The sequence below is a fragment of the Callithrix jacchus genome, chromosome 13 (genome assembly GCF_049354715.1).
Source record: "Callithrix jacchus isolate 240 chromosome 13, calJac240_pri, whole genome shotgun sequence".
NCBI lineage: Eukaryota > Metazoa > Chordata > Mammalia > Primates > Cebidae > Callithrix > Callithrix jacchus.
Genome location: NC_133514.1, coordinates 90,545,729 through 90,553,680, shown reverse-complemented (window position 1 = coordinate 90,553,680; position 7,952 = coordinate 90,545,729).

Here is a 7,952-nt window from a genome sequence, read left to right as displayed (position 1 = left end):
GTGGGGCTTGATGGAAAATTTTTATTACCTTTTCTTTACATTATATAATTATTAAAAGGGAAACAAGTATTGGAGAAGCTATTAAACACTGAATATGTGTAAAATTTTCAAATATATTTTTTCAATTTGTAATGAAAAACATGAACGTGCTTCTGTGAACATAATGTCTTATGTTTGAAATGACTATATACCAATTCCTGATCAATACTTTATAAAAAATGGTTTCTTCAAATTCTCAATAACCGCCACCCACAGGAAACTTTGTTCACACAAGTAAGTAGAAAAAATTTTAAATCTTTTTTTACAGAGAGTTTAAAAATGTATAACAGTTGAAATTCTATTCTAAGAATCTAACAGCATTGCCTTTTGTCATTGACAATTGTACTGTTGAAATTTCTTGTGATATTACATTTGGACTTCTAGCTGAGCTGAAATTTTAGATGTCAAATGTTTCAGCACAATGATGAAGTTTGATTGAGGGATGCATATGCAATATTAGAGTAGTCACCCGCTCGGCAGTCAGCTTACACCTCCCTAAAAGAGCTATCAGTTGCAAAAGGAACGGAGAACCAATAAATGTAAAGCAGAGGCTTAGGGATCTCCCTGAAAGTTGGGGCTTCATTCTATGCTCCTTGGGTACCTGGAGAAGTCCTCCAGCAGCTCCCCATGCCCCGTGCATATAAGTGTCTGCCTGCAAAAACAGATAGGCAGGTAGCAGAGCACCTCTTTCTGCACTAGGCATAACCTAGAGGGACCGCGCTGTAGGTAAGGAACTGCAGCAGGTCCTTTGAAACCTATTCTCTTTTGACAGCTTTCAGCTAATGCTGATAACTCCAGGGGCTCTGGGTATCACAGGAGCCTCCAGAGCTGAAGGCATCACTATCTCTCCATCTACATACAAACCATTTGTGGCTGGAGATCTGTTGAGAAGTTTTGTTCTAGATAATGCTTCCTACTATAATTATTGAATATGATGGATAATAATTAGATAACAACTGAGGGGTCTGCTTGTGGTTTTTTCTTCATATTACCGTTCTTGCCACTTAGGCAGCTCTCCAAGTGCCCTGCCCCTCAGGGTTGATGGTGGGAGCAGGGTGGGGGTGGCGTGCATATAGTTCCTGCCTATATGCAGGAACTACCTTGACCAGTTAAGAATTTCAGAGCAGGATTTTGAAAGTCTTTAGCAAAAATGGAGGCATGAAAACAAGGTGTTTTGCAAGAGAAAATTCTGTGACACTTTAAGGGGGCTTAGAGGCCTCGAAACATAAGTCTTTAACACAGAGTAGAGAACGATACAGGGTGAGAGTTGTTTTCTTACCCACCTGTCCTTCCCACACACCAGGGTCAGACACAGGGAAGCAAGTGAGAAAAAATATCAGAGGATATGGGCCTGGGATTTAAATGAGTAAGTCCCCGACATGGAGCCCAACAGCACTGCCCCGTTAGAGGTGGGAGATAGCAGGTAGGTAAAAGGGGGCTTCAGGATGACCAAAACCCTGATGATGGATCTCAGATGGACATAGGAGATCTGAAAGCTGAAGGGAACAAGGAACACTGTTCACTTTCTTAAGGGTAGCCAGGAGACCAGGGCTCTCTTGCCCAACATGGTACCTAAGCAGAAAACCTGCAATGGCAGAGGGTATTAGGTACCCAACATAGTACCTAAGCAGAAGACCTGCAATGCCAGATCAGCCTGAGGAGACTGTTCACCCTGGCATGCAGGGAAGAAATATAGGTGTAGCCCACAGGGCAGCTGGAAAAGAGGCAAAGAGGCTTCGCAGGTGGGATAAGGTGAAAGCAAAAGGCATTTACCTTGCAACTGCAAACCACAGTGGAGACCAAGGTCACTTCTTACTGGTGCAGCAGGGCAGAGTCAATAGCCCAGAACTCACAGGATAAGAGATACCTCAACAGAGTCAGCAAAGTGCCCCTCCCATGGGGCCAGAGGTGCTGAAGCCCAGAAATTAGATTATTCCAGATGAAGAGAACAAAACAGAGGTCAAATCTGAACTGACTGTGTTTAAATAAAAAGTGGCTTATGATCTTGAACTGGGGAGTTTCTTTTCCATATTTGAAGGAAATGAGGGGTAGAGAACAAAGGTGAGTTCTCTTATAGAGAAACATAGAAAGTTATAGTTTTACACATCTAAAATCACAACTGCTTATATAATTTATACCTATTGCAGAATTTATAAACAAATTCATAACTATTTACTTTCGAGTCTAACCAAGATGTATAACAGGCAATTCTTCCATTTATGAAACAAATTACTACTACATCTCAATGGGTAAAACCAAGTACTATTCACTTCATGAAATGAATCTTCACTTTATAAAACATTACTTCTAAAATCCTTTAATTGGTCAGATAGCTCAATGCAATTGAAATATACCTGATTTTGTACAACTCATGTTTCTAGGCAATCACCCAGCATTGTATTGAAATGTGCCCTGATTTGCTTTAATATAAACCTTAGCCTGCTGTACTTATGCTAGAACTCTGAAGAGGGTGGAAGGATTGGTATGGATAAACAGAGGGAAGTGGGACTATGGTGACTCAAAGTCACATGACTTGAGTTTCAGCCTCTGCTGTACCCTCAACCAGCTTTGGGTCCCCCACAAGGTCCTCTCCTCTCGGGGCTTCTTCTAGAAAGGAAGGATCAGATTCACACGGCTCTGTGGTTTCTTCTAACATTAATCCTATGGCTTTGTGTTAAGAGGTGGGCTTGGTTTACAAGCTGCCCTATTTATGTTCTTATAGATAAGACCAGAGACCTTAGAAATGTAATACATAATGTGACCATATCTAGGACTATGGTTACATGCTAAGTAGCATCTAATGACGTGCAGGTTAAGTGCCCAGTGTATACCAATTTCTAGCTAGACATTATTAGGAAAACAGAGGGATACCTCTATTTCCTGCCCTGGGAAGAGAGGATCCCTTCAATGAAACAAGACAAGGAAGAAACAAGACACCACAAAGTTGATGAACTATGGGTCCAGGTGGGATAGGGCTTTGTATGAGCTGCAGCAGTCAGGAGCAAATAACTAAGCCAGACTTCCCAGCACATATAGAATTTCCAGAAAGAAGAGAAGCCACCCTATGAAAGGCAGGAATGAGGACAGAGCTTCTCAAACTTCAACACAGCCAATAGAGACTATAGCAATGTGATAAGCACAGTGAGTGACTAGTTATGGTTGCATAACTAGTGATTGAATGACAGGCATTGACAGAGGAGGGAAAGGGAATGGAGTGGGTTGTGGAGAAATGTCAATTATAAAACATATGCATCGCTTTTGCTCTCTGTTTCTATGTTTTCTCCTTTCTCATCCAGCCATTGTGCTGTGAATATCTTCACAGTGAAGAAACAGGTGGCAAATCTCCTACATTCTTTTGTTTTGTCTTTTTTTTTTTTTTTTTTTTTTGAGGTGGAGTCTTGCTCTGTGTCCCAGGCTGCGGTGTATAGTGAAATCTCAGTTCACTGCAACCTTTGTCTCCTGGGTTCAAGTGATTCTCCTGCCTCAGCCTCCCGAGTAGCTGGGACTACAGACACGTGCCACCAGTTATTTTTTTGTTTTTCTTTTTTTGTATTTTTAGTAGATATGGGGTTTCACCATGTTAGCCAGGATGGTCTCGATTTCCTGACCCCGTGATCCACCCACCTTGGCCTCCCAAAGTGCTGGGATTACAGGCATGAGCCACCATACCCGGGCCTAAATTCTTTTTAATAAAGGGGAAAAAAAGCAAGGTTCTTACCATTAGGTGAAACTCTTTCACTCCTTTAGACAAGCTAGACTCCTAATAGTTTGGTTTTATGTATAATTTTCACCTTGCTATTTAAAAATATACATATATATGAGAAACTGAAAAATAAAAGTCAGAAATAAAATAAAAACATTAAAGCAGAAATAGCAAATCAGAGCCATAGGGAGATTAGAGGAAATGAGGGAAGCCAAACCATAGTTAGTTTTTGCCACTGAACTACATTTAGCTGTGAGCTTCCTGAAAAGAAGCTCTTTCAAAGAGAAGAGCTGGAAGAGTTTTTCTCTTCCAAAGAGAAGAGGAAAACTCAATCTATGTATAGCTAATAAAAGTAAAGAAAATTCAACCATTTAGAATAGACACCTCTTCCTGAATACTCAGAAAATGTGACAGGATTTTGAGGGTGCTATGGAAGGTTTGCCAGAAACTCCCTTTTATTGTCCCAGTAAACAGAATATATAGTGAAGTAATTTACATATTTATCAGCCACTCATGGCTATATGGATACTTTGCTAAGCACTGGAGGGTATGAGCAGAGATGAGACACATCCTTGTCCACTTGGAGCTTTTACCCTAGTAAGGAAGATGCAACATGTAGTCAGATAAGTATTTACTCAACAACAAATATTTAAAGTCTTCTTTGTGCTGGTCATATAGTAGATTGATAATTTCCATAAAGGAGGCAGATTTTTAAAACTTCGAAAGAAATTTGAATGAAGGGTCTGAATAGAACCTGGATGTATCATTTTTTAAAATCCAGGCTTAGTGTGTATCTCTTTCTCATGAAAATGTAGAAGAAAGGTTAGGTTAGATATGTGGTTAGCCATAAGTAACAGAAACTTTGACTAGACAGTACTTCTCAAACTTAATGTGAGTGTAACTCACCAGGGAATAGTTGTTGAAGTGCAGGTTCTTACACAGTAGGTCTGGGGTGGGACCTAAGAGTCCTTATTTCTAACAAACTCCCTGGTAAGACTGATGCTGCTGGTTCACAGGCAGCAGTTGGAGTAGGGAGGGACTCTAGGGATAGTGACAAAGACTTTTTGAATTGTCACACTGTCCTGTAACAAGCATCTCAGGCAAAGGCAGTGGGGCTGTGTGGAAGTCCATCGATGCCACTAGGAAGCCAGTCTTTTCCCATCTTTTCATTCTACTGTATTATTTTTTTTTGAACTTTTAATCCCCTCATGCTTATTGCCCCATGTTACAATATGTCTGTTTCTATATCGTGTCTATTTCTGATCCAAAAGGAGGGAGTGGTTCCTCTATCAGGAAAGCATAGGTTTTCTAAAAATTACCTCAACCTCATCTCCCTCCAAAAAAAAACCTTAAATCTAACTGGCCGGAATGTGGGTAATTTATAAAGAAAAGAAATTTATTTCTAACATTTCTTGAGGCTGGGAAGTCCAAGGTCAAGGAGCTGCATCTGGTGAGGGCCTTCTTGCTGTGTTATAACATGGCAAAAGACCTCACATGATAAGAAAGAGGATATATGCCAACTCAGGTCTCTCTTCTTCTCATAAAGTCACTAATCCCCTCATGAGGGCCCTACCCTTATGACCTCAACTAACTCTAATTACCACCCAAAGGCCCCACCTCCAAATATTATCAACATAGGAATTTGAGAATTAAGTTTCCAACACATTAGTTTGGGGGGAACATGTCCAAACCACATCAGTGTTCCATAGGCACTTCTACCTACAAGGGAGCACAGAAGGAGTGTAGCTCTAGCTGAGCACGATCCTGAACAAAATCAGGCCTTGTTTAGTAATAGTTGTGGTTTTTCCTTAAACATTGATTTAGTGCCTAATATGCACCAAGTCCTTTAGTAGGCCCTCAAGCTGTGAGACATGTTAGATGTATCTTATTACTTCCATGTTAACAGATGGAAAACTGAGGTTCCAAAGACTTAGACATTCATTTTGGCATCAAGTGTCTAATTAAGGATGGCAGTAGGCCTGGGATTCCTGGATTCCTGGCTATTGTGTGAGCATGTGTGTATATGTTTAAAAGTAGTGCTGCAAAAAAAAGAAAAGAAAGCAGATTAAAATGCAACTGAATGAGAGACACTGATTAGGAGAAGTGAGTTGGGCCATTGTGTGTCACTGTAGCACTGGCTTCCTCACAGGAGTTTTGTTGTTGATGTTGCTTTCTCGTTGTCACTATAGTTTAGGTTTCTCAGCATTTGTAGAGTATAAACATAGAGTAAATGACAATTTGGAATGATCTTTAAAAAAAATTAAAACATACAAATAATGATACCTTTAGTTGAGTCTATTGAGGCCTGTGCCTCACCTTTTCCAAAAACTTAAAATGGAAGTTACCTCCCAGGCAAGCCAGGGATGCAGCATTAAGAAGAACTCTTTGTAGAGTCTGAAGACAGACTCACATTCAGTAAACAGCAGGAGTTGACGCAGTGCAAATCATGCCAGACAAATTTAATTGCTTTTTGTCTAATCTATAGAAACACCAGATGAGGAGATAAAAGGAAGGGATGAATATCATGCTCTCAGTTTTAGAAAAGTGCTTGAGGATAGTGACTTGGGCAAGGTTCTGAGTAAAAACTAAATAATTATCATTCAAATGGGCCTGGTGGGGGAACCCTGGCCTGAGGGCCCTACTGCAGGGGTGCCCCACATTGCCCAGAGCCTGATTTTTAATGAGGTATAAGTGAAATCTGCTAAAAACCTTCCACTCTGAGTGGTCCAGGCAGCAGCAGCATGGGCAAGTCTGGGAGCTTGCCAGAAATGCAGAATTTCAAGCCCCACCCCAGATATCCTGTATCCATATCTGCTTGTGACAAGACCTCCAGGGAAGTCATATACACATTCCAGAAATAGATTCTGACATCCCAGAAACAGCTCCTGACGTCCCAGAAACAGCTCCAAACCCCTGAAAAGTTGGAGGGTCTCCCCAACACTCTAATCAGGTGCTGTCTCTCCCTCACCTTTACCCTGTTCCCCAGCAACCCTGTCATCCAGGAAGGACTATGGTCCCCCAAAATCCTGGGCTCTAAAATTCACCCTCATAAACTATTACTGTTACCAGAAAGGGGTCCTGATTCAGACCCCAAGAGCAAGAAGTAGCTGGACCTTGCAAAAGAAGGAATTTGAGACCAATCTATACAGTAAAATCAAAGCACATCTATTTAAAAATGAAAGAATAAAGAATGGCTTCTCCATAGGCAGAGCAGCAGAATGGGCTACTTGACTGAGTACACTTATAGTTTTTTCTTGATTATATGCTAAACAAGGAATGGATTATTCGTAAGTTTTCCAAGAAAGGGACAAGGATTTCCCAGAACTGAGGATTCCTCCCCTTTTTAGATTATATAGGGGAAGTTTCTGACATTGTCATGGCATTTACAAACTGTCATAATGCTGGTGGGAGTATCTTTTAACATGCTAATGCATTACAATTAGTGTATAATGAGCAGTGAGGATGACCAGAGGTCACTTTCATGGCCTCTTGGTTGTGGTGGGTTTTGGCAGGCTTCTCTACCGCACCTAGTTTTATCAGCAAGGTCTTTGTGACCTGAATCTTGTACCGATCTCCAATCTCATCCCATGACTAGGAATGCCTAGCCTCCTGGGAGTGCAGTCCAGTAGGTCTCAGCTTTATTTTACCCATCCCCTATTTACTGGAGTCACTCTGCTTCAAACACCTCTGACATTACCTGACATTACCTTCAAACACCTCTGACATTACCTGCCCTAATGACAGTTTGTTCTTCCAGGTAGTCTCAGCCAGACTGAGGTATAAATACCAAAGGGTTTATTTGCCTTAAGGCAAAAGTCAGTTAATGAGACTGTAATTGTAGAATTTAAGGCCATACAAGATCCAGGGGGATATATCTCTGGGCAGGAGACACTTCAAAGAAACCAAGGATAGAAAGCTGAATGGAGCACTCTCACCATTTACCTTGGACACTAGGTACTGTGATAGACCCTTTTCTATACTTTGTTTTATTTTTCACAATCGTGGAAATTTTAATGATTCACTTCTTTTTGGTGAAAAGTCCCAAACTCAGAAAGGTTAACTGGTTCGAAGTTACAGAACCAGAAGGAACAGAATCGAGCCTGGTGCTGACACCTGCTATCTTCCAGGGTCAGGATCTTTCCCCTGCCATTGCCCCACTTCCTCCACCTACCTGTGCAGATCACCTAGTGTGTCCCTCATCAAGGCCACT